The following is a 22,769-nucleotide window of genomic DNA, read 5'->3' on the forward strand; positions in this document are numbered from 1 at the left end:
ACTGCCAGCTCTTCTGTTCCAGCTCCAGCCACGGCTTGCCACATCTCTGCCAGCAGAATCTTCTGCAGCTTCCAAGGGCACCCTCCCCGTCTTGGCTCCAGCTCTGCAACGCTTCAGCCCCTGCCCTAGAGCCTCCAAGTCCACCCCACCATGCGTATCCCAACCCCAGAATGATTTCACCTCCAGCCCTACAGTCCCCATCCCAGGTCCAGTACTACTATGCCAGCCCCACGGTGGTCTCTGCCTCCGTCGCACAGTCCCTTACTGAGCTGCACGCTTTGTATGCCGTTCCCACTGGCAATGCCAGGCCCACTTAGCATTTCCCAGACACACACACACACACACACACACACACTGGCTTCCGGCTGCAGCCCTACGGTGGCCCTCACACCCAGTGGCAACATGCCGGCACGGGGGGGGGGGGGGGGGGGGCACTTCAGGCGCAAGCAGTCCTAAAGGGCCCCTTTCAGCCCTACACGGCCCGTCCCATGCTCAGACGCAGTAGCCAGCCCCACCCTCAATAGCCCAGGCCTCCAGTGAATTCGGCACCCCAACCCTACAGTCTCAGTGTCCCATCGGCATAGTCTGCGCCACTTGCAGCTCCTATGCCAGCCCCAGTGATTTCAGCCTCAGCCATTTCGGAGTCCCCTTTTCCCCAGCCCCAGTGATTTCAGCTCTTTGTCAACCCACAAGCTTTATTTCACTGCCAGCTCTTCTGTTCCAGCTCCAGCCACGGCTTGCCACATCTCTGCCAGCAGAATCTTCTGCAGCTTCCAAGGGCACCCTCCCCGTCTTGGCTCCAGCTCTGCAACGCTTCAGCCCCTGCCCTAGAGCCTCCAAGTCCATCCCCACCATGCGTATCCCAACCCCAGAATGATTTCACCTCCAGCCCTACAGTCCCCATCCCAGGTCCAGTACTACTATGCCAGCCCCACGGTGGTCTCTGCCTCCGTCGCACAGTCCCTTACTGAGCTGCACGCTTTGTATGCCGTTCCCACTGGCAATGCCAGGCCCACTTAGCATTTCCCAGACACACACACACACACACAACACACACACTGGCTTCCGGCTGCAGCCCTACGGTGGCCCTCACACCCAGTGGCAACATGCCGGCACGGGGGGGGGGGGGGGGGGCACTTCAGGCACAAGCAGTCCTAAAGGGCCCCTTTCAGCCCTACACGGCCCGTCCCATGCTCAGACGCAGTAGCCAGCCCCACCCTCAATAGCCCAGGCCTCCAGTGAATTCGGCACCCCAACCCTACAGTCTCAGTGTCCCATCGGCATAGTCTGCGCCACTTGCAGCTCCTATGCCAGCCCCAGTGATTTCAGCCTCAGCCATTTCGGAGTCCCCTTTTCCCCAGCCCCAGTGATTTCAGCTCTTTGTCAACCCACAAGCTTTATTTCACTGCCAGCTCTTCTGTTCCAGCTCCAGCCACGGCTTGCCACATCTCTGCCAGCAGAATCTTCTGCAGCTTCCAAGGGCACCCTCCCCGTCTTGGCTCCAGCTCTGCAACGCTTCAGCCCCTGCCCTAGAGCCTCCAAGTCCACCCCACCATGCGTATCCCAACCCCAGAATGATTTCACCTCCAGCCCTACAGTCCCCATCCCAGGTCCAGTACTACTATGCCAGCCCCACGGTGGTCTCTGCCTCCGTCGCACAGTCCCTTACTGAGCTGCACGCTTTGTATGCCGTTCCCACTGGCAATGCCAGGCCCACTTAGCATTTCCCAGACACACACACACACACACACACACACACACACACTGGCTTCCGGCTGCAGCCCTACGGTGGCCCTCACACCCAGTGGCAACATGCCGGCACGGGGGGGGAGGGGGCACTTCAGGCGCAAGCAGTCCTAAAGGGCCCCTTTCAGCCCTACACGGCCCGTCCCATGCTCAGACGCAGTAGCCAGCCCCACCCTCAATAGCCCAGGCCTCCAGTGAATTCGGCACCCCAACCCTACAGTCTCAGTGTCCCATCGGCATAGTCTGCGCCACTTGCAGCTCCTATGCCAGCCCCAGTGATTTCAGCCTCAGCCATTTCGGAGTCCCCTTTTCCCCAGCCCCAGTGATTTCAGCTCTTTGTCAACCCACAAGCTTTATTTCACTGCCAGCTCTTCTGTTCCAGCTCCAGCCACGGCTTGCCACATCTCTGCCAGCAGAATCTTCTGCAGCTTCCAAGGGCACCCTCCCCGTCTTGGCTCCAGCTCTGCAACGCTTCAGCCCCTGCCCTAGAGCCTCCAAGTCCACCCCACCATGCGTATCCCAACCCCAGAATGATTTCACCTCCAGCCCTACAGTCCCCATCCCAGGTCCAGTACTACTATGCCAGCCCCACGGTGGTCTCTGCCTCCGTCGCACAGTCCCTTACTGAGCTGCACGCTTTGTATGCCGTTCCCACTGGCAATGCCAGGCCCACTTAGCATTTCCCAGACACACACACACACACACACACACACACACACTGGCTTCCGGCTGCAGCCCTACGGTGGCCCTCACACCCAGTGGCAACATGCCGGCACGGGGGGGGGGGGGGGGGGGGGGGGGGCACTTCAGGCGCAAGCAGTCCTAAAGGGCCCCTTTCAGCCCTACACGGCCCGTCCCATGCTCAGACGCAGTAGCCAGCCCCACCCTCAATAGCCCAGGCCTCCAGTGAATTCGGCACCCCAACCCTACAGTCTCAGTGTCCCATCGGCATAGTCTGCGCCACTTGCAGCTCCTATGCCAGCCCCAGTGATTTCAGCCTCAGCCATTTCGGAGTCCCCTTTTCCCCAGCCCCAGTGATTTCAGCTCTTTGTCAACCCACAAGCTTTATTTCACTGCCAGCTCTTCTGTTTCAGTTCTGGATCCACGTAGTCCCAGCTATGCTGCATCATGCTCTTACTGTTTTGCAGGACAGGGTATTTGCTTCAGCTACATGTCTGTATAGTTTCAGCTCACCTCCTGAACCCATATTCCAGCCCCAATCTGATAATCCTAACTCCACTAACAGTTCTAGACTCCCTCTCCCATCCCTTAATGATTTCATCACCACTCACACACTTGACATCTTGGCTCCATATTCCCTATCCCAGCCCCAAAGACGCTTGTCCTCAAATCCTACCATATTTCTGTCTCCTGCAGTTCTGCTTGCTCAGCTCCAGCTCCTCAGCTTCTCGCTGCCAGCAGCTAAAAGCCGCTGCTGCTTCTCACTGCAGCCCGGGGCTGTTGATAAGGCCAGAAATCAATTACTGTGATCACTACAGCATCTCTTGGAGTTGTCCCACCCATCCTGAAGGGATCCCATCTCTGGGGAGACTTGAGGCCTGATGCCCAACATGTACCTTCCCCCCCGCCCTTGACCTCCCAACCCTCTCGCAAAGGCCCCCTCCCTCACTTCCCCCAGGCAGCCCATGTTTCAGCCCGAGCCCTACAACCCTTATTGAGTTAACATCAGATATGTAGTAATAACAACTTACTAAAAGTTTGTAATAAAAGAGCAAAATAATGAAGTAGTTTAATAAAGGAAGCTGTGATTACTGCAAAGAAAAGCAAAATAAAACTTAAAAATGGAAAAAAACCCAGCTTTATTCCCAGCATTTCCCAGTTGTCTAAATGCAGAAAACGACAAAACGGGTGCTCCCCGGCCGCCACTAGCAGCAGCTGTTCGCCCTTAGACGCTCCAGGTCCCCCCAGCGGCCGCCAGAGCCGCGCAGGGCGCGGCGTAAAGAACTGGGCACCGCCGCCCCCCCACAGACGCAGGAGCCGCGTCCGTGCTCACCAGCGCTCCCCGCAGCGACATCCGCGCGGGTCCCGTCCTGGCGCTGCGGCGCTCCTCAGGTCGGGCACCTGCAGCTCCCGCCGCCTCGGCGCCGCCCCTCGCCGCCGCCGCGCCGCCCCTCGCCGCCGCCGCCGCCGCGCCGCCCCTCGCCGCCGCCGCCTCCGCCGCCGCCTCCGCCTCCTCGGCGCCGCCCAACTAACGCCCGCCTCCCCAGCGCACGCTATTTATAGGCAATAGCCGGCCAGCCCAGCCAATCACATCCCGAGGCAGCGCCGGCTCCGCCAATCCCAGCCCGCCCCTTCCCGCCGCACTCTGTTCCGCGACCCCCCGCAGTCCCCTCACGGCCCGCTCCTGCGATTCCGCCCGCTGCCCGCCGTCTCCCCGTTTACTTGGCAGAACTCTCCCCGCCCTTTCCAAGCCCCAGCATCACCTGACGAGGCTCCGCCGGCTCCCAAAGCAGCGGCGGCAGGAGCAGAGCACCAGGCGAACGATCGCCCAGGGCCACGCCCGGATTGATAGGGCGGCTGTGATTGGACAGGGCGGAGAAAGGCGGGCCGGCATTGGCGGGGCCCGGAAGCTGCGCGGCTGCAGCTCATGGGAGCGCGGGGCGCTCAGCCGGAAGGAGCCAGTGCTGCTCCAAGGGTCCGCGGTCGCGCTGGGTCCCGCTCCCGATACTCCCCTCCCCTTCTCCGACCTCTCGTGCCCAGGTCCCGGCTAAAAGGGCTGCCCGGGAGTGGTTGCGGGTGGCAAAGTCGGGCTCTGCGTTCGTATCCCGGACCAGGGAGGGGCGGTGACTTCGTGAGGAGAGGGTCGGCGGCAGCGAGGGGGCCGCGGAGCGGGGAGGGCGTGCGGAGTCCGCTGCGGGTTCCGGGCACCTCTTCCCCGGCAGCGGTTCCCCTTCTGCGGGGACTTGGACTGCACCGACTGCGTGCTGGCCGAGATCGGCGCTCTGGCCAAAATACTGACATGCCAGCCCCCCGCCTGCTGCGGGCCCGCTGCTCCCCCTCCTTCTCCTCCGCAGTCCTCGGTGAAGCCGGAGCTGATCTGCGCCCCGGTGCTGCGGGACCTGCTGGGGGAGGCTATCGAGGTAAGTGTGGGGCTACTGCACTGGAGGCCAAGTGTTTCAACACTACAATGGCATAATCAACAGCATTAATTAGTCTCGTGTTCTTCATGTTCCTCGATGTTAAGAACGCTACCAGCCTCTACTAGTGAAATAACATACATAGTAAGTGTTATTGGTGTTAATATTCAGGTAAGAATTGTTAGAATTAACACAGGTAGTGTGTTAGCTGGTGTTTACCATGATGCTCTGCTTCCCCACAGTATGACAAGATCCTGAAGCTGACCTCAGATGCAAAGGTAATTGAGCACTGCTGGCCTTCCAACCATCCCCCGATGGAGACATGCTCCAGGGGTGGGCAGCAATGCAGCTGGGAATACCTTGCCAGAGTGGCACAAGCAGTCCTAAAGGGCCCCTTTCAGCCCTACACGGCCCGTCCCATGCTCAGACGCAGTAGCCAGCCCCACCCTCAATAGCCCAGGCCTCCAGTGAATTCGGCACCCCAACCCTACAGTCTCAGTGTCCCATCGGCATAGTCTGCGCCACTTGCAGCTCCTATGCCAGCCCCAGTGATTTCAGCCTCAGCCATTTCGGAGTCCCCTTTTCCCCAGCCCCAGTGATTTCAGCTCTTTGTCAACCCACAAGCTTTATTTCACTGCCAGCTCTTCTGTTCCAGCTCCAGCCACGGCTTGCCACATCTCTGCCAGCAGAATCTTCTGCAGCTTCCAAGGGCACCCTCCCCGTCTTGGCTCCAGCTCTGCAACGCTTCAGCCCCTGCCCTAGAGCCTCCAAGTCCACCCCACCATGCGTATCCCAACCCCAGAATGATTTCACCTCCAGCCCTACAGTCCCCATCCCAGGTCCAGTACTACTATGCCAGCCCCACGGTGGTCTCTGCCTCCGTCGCACAGTCCCTTACTGAGCTGCACGCTTTGTATGCCGTTCCCACTGGCAATGCCAGGCCCACTTAGCATTTCCCAGACACACACACACACACACACACACACACTGGCTTCCGGCTGCAGCCCTACGGTGGCCCTCACACCCAGTGGCAACATGCCGGCACGGGGGGGGGGGGGGGGGCACTTCAGGCGCAAGCAGTCCTAAAGGGCCCCTTTCAGCCCTACACGGCCCGTCCCATGCTCAGACGCAGTAGCCAGCCCCACCCTCAATAGCCCAGGCCTCCAGTGAATTCGGCACCCCAACCCTACAGTCTCAGTGTCCCATCGGCATAGTCTGCGCCACTTGCAGCTCCTATGCCAGCCCCAGTGATTTCAGCCTCAGCCATTTCGGAGTCCCCTTTTCCCCAGCCCCAGTGATTTCAGCTCTTTGTCAACCCACAAGCTTTATTTCACTGCCAGCTCTTCTGTTCCAGCTCCAGCCACGGCTTGCCACATCTCTGCCAGCAGAATCTTCTGCAGCTTCCAAGGGCACCCTCCCCGTCTTGGCTCCAGCTCTGCAACGCTTCAGCCCCTGCCCTAGAGCCTCCAAGTCCACCCCACCATGCGTATCCCAACCCCAGAATGATTTCACCTCCAGCCCTACAGTCCCCATCCCAGGTCCAGTACTACTATGCCAGCCCCACGGTGGTCTCTGCCTCCGTCGCACAGTCCCTTACTGAGCTGCACGCTTTGTATGCCGTTCCCACTGGCAATGCCAGGCCCACTTAGCATTTCCCAGACACACACACACACACACACACACACACTGGCTTCCGGCTGCAGCCCTACGGTGGCCCTCACACCCAGTGGCAACATGCCGGCACGGGGGGGGGGGGGGGGGGCACTTCAGGCGCAAGCAGTCCTAAAGGGCCCCTTTCAGCCCTACACGGCCCGTCCCATGCTCAGACGCAGTAGCCAGCCCCACCCTCAATAGCCCAGGCCTCCAGTGAATTCGGCACCCCAACCCTACAGTCTCAGTGTCCCATCGGCATAGTCTGCGCCACTTGCAGCTCCTATGCCAGCCCCAGTGATTTCAGCCTCAGCCATTTCGGAGTCCCCTTTTCCCCAGCCCCAGTGATTTCAGCTCTTTGTCAACCCACAAGCTTTATTTCACTGCCAGCTCTTCTGTTCCAGCTCCAGCCACGGCTTGCCACATCTCTGCCAGCAGAATCTTCTGCAGCTTCCAAGGGCACCCTCCCCGTCTTGGCTCCAGCTCTGCAACGCTTCAGCCCCTGCCCTAGAGCCTCCAAGTCCACCCCACCATGCGTATCCCAACCCCAGAATGATTTCACCTCCAGCCCTACAGTCCCCATCCCAGGTCCAGTACTACTATGCCAGCCCCACGGTGGTCTCTGCCTCCGTCGCACAGTCCCTTACTGAGCTGCACGCTTTGTATGCCGTTCCCACTGGCAATGCCAGGCCCACTTAGCATTTCCCAGACACACACACACACACACACACACACACACTGGCTTCCGGCTGCAGCCCTACGGTGGCCCTCACACCCAGTGGCAACATGCCGGCACGGGGGGGGGGGGGGGGGGCACTTCAGGCGCAAGCAGTCCTAAAGGGCCCCTTTCAGCCCTACACGGCCCGTCCCATGCTCAGACGCAGTAGCCAGCCCCACCCTCAATAGCCCAGGCCTCCAGTGAATTCGGCACCCCAACCCTACAGTCTCAGTGTCCCATCGGCATAGTCTGCGCCACTTGCAGCTCCTATGCCAGCCCCAGTGATTTCAGCCTCAGCCATTTCGGAGTCCCCTTTTCCCCAGCCCCAGTGATTTCAGCTCTTTGTCAACCCACAAGCTTTATTTCACTGCCAGCTCTTCTGTTCCAGCTCCAGCCACGGCTTGCCACATCTCTGCCAGCAGAATCTTCTGCAGCTTCCAAGGGCACCCTCCCCGTCTTGGCTCCAGCTCTGCAACGCTTCAGCCCCTGCCCTAGAGCCTCCAAGTCCACCCCACCATGCGTATCCCAACCCCAGAATGATTTCACCTCCAGCCCTACAGTCCCCATCCCAGGTCCAGTACTACTATGCCAGCCCCACGGTGGTCTCTGCCTCCGTCGCACAGTCCCTTACTGAGCTGCACGCTTTGTATGCCGTTCCCACTGGCAATGCCAGGCCCACTTAGCATTTCCCAGACACACACACACACACACACACACACACTGGCTTCCGGCTGCAGCCCTACGGTGGCCCTCACACCCAGTGGCAACATGCCGGCACGGGGGGGGGGGGGGGGGGGGCACTTCAGGCGCAAGCAGTCCTAAAGGGCCCCTTTCAGCCCTACACGGCCCGTCCCATGCTCAGACGCAGTAGCCAGCCCCACCCTCAATAGCCCAGGCCTCCAGTGAATTCGGCACCCCAACCCTACAGTCTCAGTGTCCCATCGGCATAGTCTGCGCCACTTGCAGCTCCTATGCCAGCCCCAGTGATTTCAGCCTCAGCCATTTCGGAGTCCCCTTTTCCCCAGCCCCAGTGATTTCAGCTCTTTGTCAACCCACAAGCTTTATTTCACTGCCAGCTCTTCTGTTCCAGCTCCAGCCACGGCTTGCCACATCTCTGCCAGCAGAATCTTCTGCAGCTTCCAAGGGCACCCTCCCCGTCTTGGCTCCAGCTCTGCAACGCTTCAGCCCCTGCCCTAGAGCCTCCAAGTCCACCCCACCATGCGTATCCCAACCCCAGAATGATTTCACCTCCAGCCCTACAGTCCCCATCCCAGGTCCAGTACTACTATGCCAGCCCCACGGTGGTCTCTGCCTCCGTCGCACAGTCCCTTACTGAGCTGCACGCTTTGTATGCCGTTCCCACTGGCAATGCCAGGCCCACTTAGCATTTCCCAGACACACACACACACACACACACACACACACACTGGCTTCCGGCTGCAGCCCTACGGTGGCCCTCACACCCAGTGGCAACATGCCGGCACGGGGGGGGGGGGGGGGGGGGGGGGCACTTCAGGCGCAAGCAGTCCTAAAGGGCCCCTTTCAGCCCTACACGGCCCGTCCCATGCTCAGACGCAGTAGCCAGCCCCACCCTCAATAGCCCAGGCCTCCAGTGAATTCGGCACCCCAACCCTACAGTCTCAGTGTCCCATCGGCATAGTCTGCGCCACTTGCAGCTCCTATGCCAGCCCCAGTGATTTCAGCCTCAGCCATTTCGGAGTCCCCTTTTCCCCAGCCCCAGTGATTTCAGCTCTTTGTCAACCCACAAGCTTTATTTCACTGCCAGCTCTTCTGTTTCAGTTCTGGATCCACGTAGTCCCAGCTATGCTGCATCATGCTCTTACTGTTTTGCAGGACAGGGTATTTGCTTCAGCTACATGTCTGTATAGTTTCAGCTCACCTCCTGAACCCATATTCCAGCCCCAATCTGATAATCCTAACTCCACTAACAGTTCTAGACTCCCTCTCCCATCCCTTAATGATTTCATCACCACTCACACACTTGACATCTTGGCTCCATATTCCCTATCCCAGCCCCAAAGACGCTTGTCCTCAAATCCTGCCATATTTCTGTCTCCTGCAGTTCTGCTTGCTCAGCTCCAGCTCCTCAGCTTCTCGCTGCCAGCAGCTAAAAGCCGCTGCTGCTTCTCACTGCAGCCCGGGGCTGTTGATAAGGCCAGAAATCAATTACTGTGATCACTACAGCATCTCTTGGAGTTGTCCCACCCATCCTGAAGGGATCCCATCTCTGGGGAGACTTGAGGCCTGATGCCCAACATGTACCTTCCCCCCCGCCCTTGACCTCCCAACCCTCTCGCAAAGGCCCCCTCCCTCACTTCCCCCAGGCAGCCCATGTTTCAGCCCGAGCCCTACAACCCTTATTGAGTTAACATCAGATATGTAGTAATAACAACTTACTAAAAGTTTGTAATAAAAGAGCAAAATAATGAAGTAGTTTAATAAAGGAAGCTGTGATTACTGCAAAGAAAAGCAAAATAAAACTTAAAAATGGAAAAAAACCCAGCTTTATTCCCAGCATTTCCCAGTTGTCTAAATGCAGAAAACGACAAAACGGGTGCTCCCCGGCCGCCACTAGCAGCAGCTGTTCGCCCTTAGACGCTCCAGGTCCCCCCAGCGGCCGCCAGAGCCGCGCAGGGCGCGGCGTAAAGAACTGGGCACCGCCGCCCCCCCACAGACGCAGGAGCCGCGTCCGTGCTCACCAGCGCTCCCCGCAGCGACATCCGCGCGGGTCCCGTCCTGGCGCTGCGGCGCTCCTCAGGTCGGGCACCTGCAGCTCCCGCCGCCTCGGCGCCGCCCCTCGCCGCCGCCGCGCCGCCCCTCGCCGCCGCCGCCGCCGCGCCGCCCCTCGCCGCCGCCGCCTCCGCCGCCGCCTCCGCCTCCTCGGCGCCGCCCAACTAACGCCCGCCTCCCCAGCGCACGCTATTTATAGGCAATAGCCGGCCAGCCCAGCCAATCACATCCCGAGGCAGCGCCGGCTCCGCCAATCCCAGCCCGCCCCTTCCCGCCGCACTCTGTTCCGCGACCCCCCGCAGTCCCCTCACGGCCCGCTCCTGCGATTCCGCCCGCTGCCCGCCGTCTCCCCGTTTACTTGGCAGAACTCTCCCCGCCCTTTCCAAGCCCCAGCATCACCTGACGAGGCTCCGCCGGCTCCCAAAGCAGCGGCGGCAGGAGCAGAGCACCAGGCGAACGATCGCCCAGGGCCACGCCCGGATTGATAGGGCGGCTGTGATTGGACAGGGCGGAGAAAGGCGGGCCGGCATTGGCGGGGCCCGGAAGCTGCGCGGCTGCAGCTCATGGGAGCGCGGGGCGCTCAGCCGGAAGGAGCCAGTGCTGCTCCAAGGGTCCGCGGTCGCGCTGGGTCCCGCTCCCGATACTCCCCTCCCCTTCTCCGACCTCTCGTGCCCAGGTCCCGGCTAAAAGGGCTGCCCGGGAGTGGTTGCGGGTGGCAAAGTCGGGCTCTGCGTTCGTATCCCGGACCAGGGAGGGGCGGTGACTTCGTGAGGAGAGGGTCGGCGGCAGCGAGGGGGCCGCGGAGCGGGGAGGGCGTGCGGAGTCCGCTGCGGGTTCCGGGCACCTCTTCCCCGGCAGCGGTTCCCCTTCTGCGGGGACTTGGACTGCACCGACTGCGTGCTGGCCGAGATCGGCGCTCTGGCCAAAATACTGACATGCCAGCCCCCCGCCTGCTGCGGGCCCGCTGCTCCCCCTCCTTCTCCTCCGCAGTCCTCGGTGAAGCCGGAGCTGATCTGCGCCCCGGTGCTGCGGGACCTGCTGGGGGAGGCTATCGAGGTAAGTGTGGGGCTACTGCACTGGAGGCCAAGTGTTTCAACACTACAATGGCATAATCAACAGCATTAATTAGTCTCGTGTTCTTCATGTTCCTCGATGTTAAGAACGCTACCAGCCTCTACTAGTGAAATAACATACATAGTAAGTGTTATTGGTGTTAATATTCAGGTAAGAATTGTTAGAATTAACACAGGTAGTGTGTTAGCTGGTGTTTACCATGATGCTCTGCTTCCCCACAGTATGACAAGATCCTGAAGCTGACCTCAGATGCAAAGGTAATTGAGCACTGCTGGCCTTCCAACCATCCCCCGATGGAGACATGCTCCAGGGGTGGGCAGCAATGCAGCTGGGAATACCTTGCCAGAGTGGCACAAGCAGTCCTAAAGGGCCCCTTTCAGCCCTACACGGCCCGTCCCATGCTCAGACGCAGTAGCCAGCCCCACCCTCAATAGCCCAGGCCTCCAGTGAATTCGGCACCCCAACCCTACAGTCTCAGTGTCCCATCGGCATAGTCTGCGCCACTTGCAGCTCCTATGCCAGCCCCAGTGATTTCAGCCTCAGCCATTTCGGAGTCCCCTTTTCCCCAGCCCCAGTGATTTCAGCTCTTTGTCAACCCACAAGCTTTATTTCACTGCCAGCTCTTCTGTTCCAGCTCCAGCCACGGCTTGCCACATCTCTGCCAGCAGAATCTTCTGCAGCTTCCAAGGGCACCCTCCCCGTCTTGGCTCCAGCTCTGCAACGCTTCAGCCCCTGCCCTAGAGCCTCCAAGTCCACCCCACCATGCGTATCCCAACCCCAGAATGATTTCACCTCCAGCCCTACAGTCCCCATCCCAGGTCCAGTACTACTATGCCAGCCCCACGGTGGTCTCTGCCTCCGTCGCACAGTCCCTTACTGAGCTGCACGCTTTGTATGCCGTTCCCACTGGCAATGCCAGGCCCACTTAGCATTTCCCAGACACACACACACACACACACACACACACTGGCTTCCGGCTGCAGCCCTACGGTGGCCCTCACACCCAGTGGCAACATGCCGGCACGGGGGGGGGGGGGGGGGGGCACTTCAGGCGCAAGCAGTCCTAAAGGGCCCCTTTCAGCCCTACACGGCCCGTCCCATGCTCAGACGCAGTAGCCAGCCCCACCCTCAATAGCCCAGGCCTCCAGTGAATTCGGCACCCCAACCCTACAGTCTCAGTGTCCCATCGGCATAGTCTGCGCCACTTGCAGCTCCTATGCCAGCCCCAGTGATTTCAGCCTCAGCCATTTCGGAGTCCCCTTTTCCCCAGCCCCAGTGATTTCAGCTCTTTGTCAACCCACAAGCTTTATTTCACTGCCAGCTCTTCTGTTCCAGCTCCAGCCACGGCTTGCCACATCTCTGCCAGCAGAATCTTCTGCAGCTTCCAAGGGCACCCTCCCCGTCTTGGCTCCAGCTCTGCAACGCTTCAGCCCCTGCCCTAGAGCCTCCAAGTCCACCCCACCATGCGTATCCCAACCCCAGAATGATTTCACCTCCAGCCCTACAGTCCCCATCCCAGGTCCAGTACTACTATGCCAGCCCCACGGTGGTCTCTGCCTCCGTCGCACAGTCCCTTACTGAGCTGCACGCTTTGTATGCCGTTCCCACTGGCAATGCCAGGCCCACTTAGCATTTCCCAGACACACACACACACACACACACACACACTGGCTTCCGGCTGCAGCCCTACGGTGGCCCTCACACCCAGTGGCAACATGCCGGCACGGGGGGGGGGGGGGGGGGGCACTTCAGGCGCAAGCAGTCCTAAAGGGCCCCTTTCAGCCCTACACGGCCCGTCCCATGCTCAGACGCAGTAGCCAGCCCCACCCTCAATAGCCCAGGCCTCCAGTGAATTCGGCACCCCAACCCTACAGTCTCAGTGTCCCATCGGCATAGTCTGCGCCACTTGCAGCTCCTATGCCAGCCCCAGTGATTTCAGCCTCAGCCATTTCGGAGTCCCCTTTTCCCCAGCCCCAGTGATTTCAGCTCTTTGTCAACCCACAAGCTTTATTTCACTGCCAGCTCTTCTGTTCCAGCTCCAGCCACGGCTTGCCACATCTCTGCCAGCAGAATCTTCTGCAGCTTCCAAGGGCACCCTCCCCGTCTTGGCTCCAGCTCTGCAACGCTTCAGCCCCTGCCCTAGAGCCTCCAAGTCCACCCCACCATGCGTATCCCAACCCCAGAATGATTTCACCTCCAGCCCTACAGTCCCCATCCCAGGTCCAGTACTACTATGCCAGCCCCACGGTGGTCTCTGCCTCCGTCGCACAGTCCCTTACTGAGCTGCACGCTTTGTATGCCATTCCCACTGGCAATGCCAGGCCCACTTAGCATTTCCCAGACACACACACACACACACACACACACACTGGCTTCCGGCTGCAGCCCTACGGTGGCCCTCACACCCAGTGGCAACATGCCGGCACGGGGGGGGGGGGGGGGGGCACTTCAGGCGCAAGCAGTCCTAAAGGGCCCCTTTCAGCCCTACACGGCCCGTCCCATGCTCAGACGCAGTAGCCAGCCCCACCCTCAATAGCCCAGGCCTCCAGTGAATTCGGCACCCCAACCCTACAGTCTCAGTGTCCCATCGGCATAGTCTGCGCCACTTGCAGCTCCTATGCCAGCCCCAGTGATTTCAGCCTCAGCCATTTCGGAGTCCCCTTTTCCCCAGCCCCAGTGATTTCAGCTCTTTGTCAACCCACAAGCTTTATTTCACTGCCAGCTCTTCTGTTCCAGCTCCAGCCACGGCTTGCCACATCTCTGCCAGCAGAATCTTCTGCAGCTTCCAAGGGCACCCTCCCCGTCTTGGCTCCAGCTCTGCAACGCTTCAGCCCCTGCCCTAGAGCCTCCAAGTCCACCCCACCATGCGTATCCCAACCCCAGAATGATTTCACCTCCAGCCCTACAGTCCCCATCCCAGGTCCAGTACTACTATGCCAGCCCCACGGTGGTCTCTGCCTCCGTCGCACAGTCCCTTACTGAGCTGCACGCTTTGTATGCCGTTCCCACTGGCAATGCCAGGCCCACTTAGCATTTCCCAGACACACACACACACACACACACACACACTGGCTTCCGGCTGCAGCCCTACGGTGGCCCTCACACCCAGTGGCAACATGCCGGCACGGGGGGGGGGAGGGGGGGGCACTTCAGGCGCAAGCAGTCCTAAAGGGCCCCTTTCAGCCCTACACGGCCCGTCCCATGCTCAGACGCAGTAGCCAGCCCCACCCTCAATAGCCCAGGCCTCCAGTGAATTCGGCACCCCAACCCTACAGTCTCAGTGTCCCATCGGCATAGTCTGCGCCACTTGCAGCTCCTATGCCAGCCCCAGTGATTTCAGCCTCAGCCATTTCGGAGTCCCCTTTTCCCCAGCCCCAGTGATTTCAGCTCTTTGTCAACCCACAAGCTTTATTTCACTGCCAGCTCTTCTGTTCCAGCTCCAGCCACGGCTTGCCACATCTCTGCCAGCAGAATCTTCTGCAGCTTCCAAGGGCACCCTCCCCGTCTTGGCTCCAGCTCTGCAACGCTTCAGCCCCTGCCCTAGAGCCTCCAAGTCCACCCCACCATGCGTATCCCAACCCCAGAATGATTTCACCTCCAGCCCTACAGTCCCCATCCCAGGTCCAGTACTACTATGCCAGCCCCACGGTGGTCTCTGCCTCCGTCGCACAGTCCCTTACTGAGCTGCACGCTTTGTATGCCGTTCCCACTGGCAATGCCAGGCCCACTTAGCATTTCCCAGACACACACACACACACACACACACACACTGGCTTCCGGCTGCAGCCCTACGGTGGCCCTCACACCCAGTGGCAACATGCCGGCACGGGGGGGGGGGGGGGGGGGCACTTCAGGCGCAAGCAGTCCTAAAGGGCCCCTTTCAGCCCTACACGGCCCGTCCCATGCTCAGACGCAGTAGCCAGCCCCACCCTCAATAGCCCAGGCCTCCAGTGAATTCGGCACCCCAACCCTACAGTCTCAGTGTCCCATCGGCATAGTCTGCGCCACTTGCAGCTCCTATGCCAGCCCCAGTGATTTCAGCCTCAGCCATTTCGGAGTCCCCTTTTCCCCAGCCCCAGTGATTTCAGCTCTTTGTCAACCCACAAGCTTTATTTCACTGCCAGCTCTTCTGTTCCAGCTCCAGCCACGGCTTGCCACATCTCTGCCAGCAGAATCTTCTGCAGCTTCCAAGGGCACCCTCCCCGTCTTGGCTCCAGCTCTGCAACGCTTCAGCCCCTGCCCTAGAGCCTCCAAGTCCACCCCACCATGCGTATCCCAACCCCAGAATGATTTCACCTCCAGCCCTACAGTCCCCATCCCAGGTCCAGTACTACTATGCCAGCCCCACGGTGGTCTCTGCCTCCGTCGCACAGTCCCTTACTGAGCTGCACGCTTTGTATGCCGTTCCCACTGGCAATGCCAGGCCCACTTAGCATTTCCCAGACACACACACACACACACACACACACACACACTGGCTTCCGGCTGCAGCCCTACGGTGGCCCTCACACCCAGTGGCAACATGCCGGCACGGGGGGGGGGGGGGCACTTCAGGCGCAAGCAGTCCTAAAGGGCCCCTTTCAGCCCTACACGGCCCGTCCCATGCTCAGACGCAGTAGCCAGCCCCACCCTCAATAGCCCAGGCCTCCAGTGAATTCGGCACCCCAACCCTACAGTCTCAGTGTCCCATCGGCATAGTCTGCGCCACTTGCAGCTCCTATGCCAGCCCCAGTGATTTCAGCCTCAGCCATTTCGGAGTCCCCTTTTCCCCAGCCCCAGTGATTTCAGCTCTTTGTCAACCCACAAGCTTTATTTCACTGCCAGCTCTTCTGTTCCAGATCCAGCCACGGCTTGCCACATCTCTGCCAGCAGAATCTTCTGCAGCTTCCAAGGGCACCCTCCCCGTCTTGGCTCCAGCTCTGCAACGCTTCAGCCCCTGCCCTAGAGCCTCCAAGTCCACCCCACCATGCGTATCCCAACCCCAGAATGATTTCACCTCCAGCCCTACAGTCCCCATCCCAGGTCCAGTACTACTATGCCAGCCCCACGGTGGTCTCTGCCTCCGTCGCACAGTCCCTTACTGAGCTGCACGCTTTGTATGCCGTTCCCACTGGCAATGCCAGGCCCACTTAGCATTTCCCAGACACACACACACACACACACACACACACTGGCTTCCGGCTGCAGCCCTACGGTGGCCCTCACACCCAGTGGCAACATGCCGGCACGGGGGGGGGGGGGGGGGCACTTCAGGCGCAAGCAGTCCTAAAGGGCCCCTTTCAGCCCTACACGGCCCGTCCCATGCTCAGACGCAGTAGCCAGCCCCACCCTCAATAGCCCAGGCCTCCAGTGAATTCGGCACCCCAACCCTACAGTCTCAGTGTCCCATCGGCATAGTCTGCGCCACTTGCAGCTCCTATGCCAGCCCCAGTGATTTCAGCCTCAGCCATTTCGGAGTCCCCTTTTCCCCAGCCCCAGTGATTTCAGCTCTTTGTCAACCCACAAGCTTTATTTCACTGCCAGCTCTTCTGTTCCAGCTCCAGCCACGGCTTGCCACATCTCTGCCAGCAGAATCTTCTGCAGCTTCCAAGGGCACCCTCCCCGTCTTGGCTCCAGCTCTGCAACGCTTCAGCCCCTGCCCTAGAGCCTCCAAGTCCACCCCACCATGCGTATCCCAACCCCAGAATGATTTCACCTCCAGCCCTACAGTCCCCATCCCAGGTCCAGTACTACTATGCCAGCCCCACGGTGGTCTCTGCCTCCGTCGCACAGTCCCTTACTGAGCTGCACGCTTTGTATGCCGTTCCCACTGGCAATGCCAGGCCCACTTAGCATTTCCCAGACACACACACACACACACACACACACACTGGCTTCCGGCTGCAGCCCTACGGTGGCCCTCACACCCAGTGGCAACATGCCGGCACGGGGGGGGGGGGGGGGGCACTTCAGGCGCAAGCAGTCCTAAAGGGCCCCTTTCAGCCCTACACGGCCCGTCCCATGCTCAGACGCAGTAGCCAGCCCCACCCTCAATAGCCCAGGCCTCCAGTGAATTCGGCACCCCAACCCTACAGTCTCAGTGTCCCATCGGCATAGTCTGCGCCACTTGCAGCTCCTATGCCAGCCCCAGTGATTTCAGCCTCAGCCATTTCGGAGTCCCCTTTTCCCCAGCCCCAGTGATTTCAGCTCTTTGTCAACCCACAAGCTTTATTTCACTGCCAGCTCTTCTGTTCCAGCTCCAGCCACGGCTTGCCACATCTCTGCCAGCAGAATCTTCTGCAGCTTCCAAGGGCACCCTCCCCGTCTTGGCTCCAGCTCTGCAACGCTTCAGCCCCTGCCCTAGAGCCTCCAAGTCCACCCCACCATGCGTATCCCAACCCCAGAATGATTTCACCTCCAGCCCTACAGTCCCCATCCCAGGTCCAGTACTACTATGCCAGCCCCACGGTGGTCTCTGCCTCCGTCGCACAGTCCCTTACTGAGCTGCACGCTTTGTATGCCGTTCCCACTGGCAATGCCAGGCCCACTTAGCATTTCCCAGACACACACACACACACACACACACACACACACACTGGCTTCCGGCTGCAGCCCTACGGTGGCCCTCACACCCAGTGGCAACATGCCGGCACGGGGGGGGGGGGGGCACTTCAGGCGCAAGCAGTCCTAAAGGGCCCCTTTCAGCCCTACACGGCCCGTCCCATGCTCAGACGCAGTAGCCAGCCCCACCCTCAATAGCCCAGGCCTCCAGTGAATTCGGCACCCCAACCCTACAGTCTCAGTGTCCCATCGGCATAGTCTGCGCCACTTGCAGCTCCTATGCCAGCCCCAGTGATTTCAGCCTCAGCCATTTCGGAGTCCCCTTTTCCCCAGCCCCAGTGATTTCAGCTCTTTGTCAACCCACAAGCTTTATTTCACTGCCAGCTCTTCTGTTCCAGCTCCAGCCACGGCTTGCCACATCTCTGCCAGCAGAATCTTCTGCAGCTTCCAAGGGCACCCTCCCCGTCTTGGCTCCAGCTCTGCAACGCTTCAGCCCCTGCCCTAGAGCCTCCAAGTCCACCCCACCATGCGTATCCCAACCCCAGAATGATTTCACCTCCAGCCCTACAGTCCCCATCCCAGGTCCAGTACTACTATGCCAGCCCCACGGTGGTCTCTGCCTCCGTCGCACAGTCCCTTACTGAGCTGCACGCTTTGTATGCCGTTCCCACTGGCAATGCCAGGCCCACTTAGCATTTCCCAGACACACACACACACACACACTGGCTTCCGGCTGCAGCCCTACGGTGGCCCTCACACCCAGTGGCAACATGCCGGCACGGGGGGGGGGGGGGGGGCACTTCAGGCGCAAGCAGTCCTAAAGGGCCCCTTTCAGCCCTACACGGCCCGTCCCATGCTCAGACGCAGTAGCCAGCCCCACCCTCAATAGCCCAGGCCTCCAGTGAATTCGGCACCCCAACCCTACAGTCTCAGTGTCCCATCGGCATAGTCTGCGCCACTTGCAGCTCCTATGCCAGCCCCAGTGATTTCAGCCTCAGCCATTTCGGAGTCCCCTTTTCCCCAGCCCCAGTGATTTCAGCTCTTTGTCAACCCACAAGCTTTATTTCACTGCCAGCTCTTCTGTTTCAGTTCTGGATCCACGTAGTCCCAGCTATGCTGCATCATGCTCTTACTGTTTTGCAGGACAGGGTATTTGCTTCAGCTACATGTCTGTATAGTTTCAGCTCACCTCCTGAACCCATATTCCAGCCCCAATCTGATAATCCTAACTCCACTAACAGTTCTAGACTCCCTCTCCCATCCCTTAATGATTTCATCGCCACTCACACACTTGACATCTTGGCTCCATATTCCCTATCCCAGCCCCAAAGACGCTTGTCCTCAAATCCTACCATATTTCTGTCTCCTGCAGTTCTGCTTGCTCAGCTCCAGCTCCTCAGCTTCTCGCTGCCAGCAGCTAAAAGCCGCTGCTGCTTCTCACTGCAGCCCGGGGCTGTTGATAAGGCCAGAAATCAATTACTGTGATCACTACAGCATCTCTTGGAGTTGTCCCACCCATCCTGAAGGGATCCCATCTCTGGGGAGACTTGAGGCCTGATGCCCAACATGTACCTTCCCCCCCGCCCTTGACCTCCCAACCCTCTCGCAAAGGCCCCCTCCCTCACTTCCCCCAGGCAGCCCATGTTTCAGCCCGAGCCCTACAACCCTTATTGAGTTAACATCAGATATGTAGTAATAACAACTTACTAAAAGTTTGTAATAAAAGAGCAAAATAATGAAGTAGTTTAATAAAGGAAGCTGTGATTACTGCAAAGAAAAGCAAAATAAAACTTAAAAATGGAAAAAAACCCAGCTTTATTCCCAGCATTTCCCAGTTGTCTAAATGCAGAAAACGACAAAACGGGTGCTCCCCGGCCGCCACTAGCAGCAGCTGTTCGCCCTTAGACGCTCCAGGTCCCCCCAGCGGCCGCCAGAGCCGCGCAGGGCGCGGCGTAAAGAACTGGGCACCGCCGCCCCCCCACAGACGCAGGAGCCGCGTCCGTGCTCACCAGCGCTCCCCGCAGCGACATCCGCGCGGGTCCCGTCCTGGCGCTGCGGCGCTCCTCAGGTCGGGCACCTGCAGCTCCCGCCGCCTCGGCGCCGCCCCTCGCCGCCGCCGCGCCGCCCCTCGCCGCCGCCGCCGCCGCGCCGCCCCTCGCCGCCGCCGCCTCCGCCGCCGCCTCCGCCGCCTCCTCGGCGCCGCCCAACTAACGCCCGCCTCCCCAGCGCACGCTATTTATAGGCAATAGCCGGCCAGCCCAGCCAATCACATCCCGAGGCAGCGCCGGCTCCGCCAATCCCAGCCCGCCCCTTCCCGCCGCACTCTGTTCCGCGACCCCCCGCAGTCCCCTCACGGCCCGCTCCTGCGATTCCGCCCGCTGCCCGCCGTCTCCCCGTTTACTTGGCAGAACTCTCCCCGCCCTTTCCAAGCCCCAGCATCACCTGACGAGGCTCCGCCGGCTCCCAAAGCAGCGGCGGCAGGAGCAGAGCACCAGGCGAACGATCGCCCAGGGCCACGCCCGGATTGATAGGGCGGCTGTGATTGGACAGGGCGGAGAAAGGCGGGCCGGCATTGGCGGGGCCCGGAAGCTGCGCGGCTGCAGCTCATGGGAGCGCGGGGCGCTCAGCCGGAAGGAGCCAGTGCTGCTCCAAGGGTCCGCGGTCGCGCTGGGTCCCGCTCCCGATACTCCCCTCCCCTTCTCCGACCTCTCGTGCCCAGGTCCCGGCTAAAAGGGCTGCCCGGGAGTGGTTGCGGGTGGCAAAGTCGGGCTCTGCGTTCGTATCCCGGACCAGGGAGGGGCGGTGACTTCGTGAGGAGAGGGTCGGCGGCAGCGAGGGGGCCGCGGAGCGGGGAGGGCGTGCGGAGTCCGCTGCGGGTTCCGGGCACCTCTTCCCCGGCAGCGGTTCCCCTTCTGCGGGGACTTGGACTGCACCGACTGCGTGCTGGCCGAGATCGGCGCTCTGGCCAAAATACTGACATGCCAGCCCCCCGCCTGCTGCGGGCCCGCTGCTCCCCCTCCTTCTCCTCCGCAGTCCTCGGTGAAGCCGGAGCTGATCTGCGCCCCGGTGCTGCGGGACCTGCTGGGGGAGGCTATCGAGGTAAGTGTGGGGCTACTGCACTGGAGGCCAAGTGTTTCAACACTACAATGGCATAATCAACAGCATTAATTAGTCTCGTGTTCTTCATGTTCCTCGATGTTAAGAACGCTACCAGCCTCTACTAGTGAAATAACATACATAGTAAGTGTTATTGGTGTTAATATTCAGGTAAGAATTGTTAGAATTAACACAGGTAGTGTGTTAGCTGGTGTTTACCATGATGCTCTGCTTCCCCACAGTATGACAAGATCCTGAAGCTGACCTCAGATGCAAAGGTAATTGAGCACTGCTGGCCTTACCACCATCCCCCGATGGAGACATGCTCCAGGGGTGGGCAGCAATGCAGCTGGGAATACCTTGCCAGAGTGACAGAACTCACCCTCCCTCCCATCTGCAGAGTCAAGGATGTGAAGCTGATCATCGCTCTTGGTTTTATCCATGGATTTGTTTTTCTTGTTTTTATCCTTGGATTTATCCTCTCTGGTGCAGCCAAGCATGATATAGACAGCCTGTCTCTGCCAAGTGAGCTGCAGCAGCTGGGACTGCTCAACGGTAAGGGAAACCTTCGGGGTGGCACTGTGAACCAGAGCTGGTGGGATGTTGCTGACAGTTCCCAGCCCTTCCTCCTTCACACCCAGCTGGGGGGGCAGGCTGGCTGCCGCGCTGTTCTCCATCACCTCCCTTCTGTGCCATCAGTCCCGGGGGGCTCCTCTGGTGCTTTGGTGGGGTTTGGCCTCTGCAGGTCTGGTGTGAGCAGATGTGTTCTGTTGTCTCCCCTCAAGAGCAGAGCATGCCAGCGGGTTGTGCCTTCCTAAGAGAAGCAGAGCCCTCTCGAGGACAGGCTATGGGCCTTCAGCCTGTGATGTGAGGGGGGGTTGAGTCTTAATAGGGGTGTGGGGGTCAGTGTCAGTCACCATGGTGGAGTGAGCTGGGATGCTGACACCATCCCACTACACAGCCTAGTGAGCCAGCTGGGCTCAGTGGGATTACATCCTCAGCTCCAGCTGAGCTGGAGGAGGTCAATGAACCTGTGGTGCACCTGACCTTCAACATGCGGGACAGAGAGTGGGAGAAGATGATAGCTGTCCCTGCGATGCTCTTCGGCCAAGAAAGTTCCAGGTGCTGCTGGCAGGTGAGGTGCCAGGAGGGGTGGCAGCAGGCACCACCTCCGTGGGAGATTCTGTTGGGTGAGATGCTGTGGGAGGCACGCTGGGAAGGAGATGCTGGAAGGGATATTGCTGCAATATCAGCAGCTCCCCCACATCTCCGTCCTCTCTCTGCAGAGTTGAAGCAGGCCCAGACCTTGACTGCTTCTCGGAGGAGACAGAAAAGGGCCACGGCAGGAGGCTGCGACACTGCGTTGGGGGCTGAGACTGATGCTCTCGGCTGGGGAGGAGGATGTTGCCAGCTAGTTTTCCGGGTGCCCTCGGGGCAGTTCCAGTTAAGTCGCGGTGACAAAGCTGAGCCGCGTTCCGCTGTGTCCCCGTGTTGTGCGACGTCCCGCGGCGGCCGGACTGCCTCGGCGAGACACCAGCCCCCGGTATCACCGCGCAGCCAATGGGGGCGGGCCGTGCCTAGCGGCGGTGGCTGCGGGCTCGGGCTGCGCTGTGCGGTCGCGGCCGTGCCCGAGCGTCCGGAGCTGCCCCTGGCCGGGCGCTTCATCCGGGGGGTGCGGAGCTCCGGAGTTCGCGGGCGGCGTGGAACGCGCGGCGGCGGGCCGCGGCCCGGCGGTGCCCTTCTGCTCCGATGCCTGCAGAATCTCGGCCGGTGCCCGGAGCAAGGAGCTGCGGCTGACGCTGAGCGCGCTCCCCCAGCGCAGGACGTCGGGGTCGTTCCGGCGGTGCCCCGCCGGTGAGCTGCCCCGCCATGCCCACCTGTGCTTCCTCACCCGTGAGAGCCCCCGCGTGCCTTCTCCATCGGGGACTGCCGGTGCTTCGGGTCCTGGCGCCAGGGAGAAGGAGAACCTCTGATATGTAAATCAGGATTTATTCCACTGACACGACTGGGTGCTGTGCTCAAGGCCTCTGTACAAATAGTGGGCAAGGAAAAGCCAGAACTGCACATTCCTTGTCCAGGGAGGGGTGGCTGTAGAA

The 22,769-nt window shown here is 60.3% G+C and overlaps 1 pseudogene; it reads left to right on the forward strand.

Moving 5' to 3' along the window:
- The first annotated feature begins 20,484 nt into the window (after positions 1-20,484).
- Positions 20,485-22,531, forward strand: LOC134048895 (uncharacterized; annotated as a pseudogene).
- The last annotated feature ends 238 nt before the right edge of the window (positions 22,532-22,769 follow it).

The sequence above is a fragment of the Cinclus cinclus genome, chromosome 12 (genome assembly GCF_963662255.1).
Source record: "Cinclus cinclus chromosome 12, bCinCin1.1, whole genome shotgun sequence".
Lineage (NCBI taxonomy): Eukaryota > Metazoa > Chordata > Aves > Passeriformes > Cinclidae > Cinclus > Cinclus cinclus.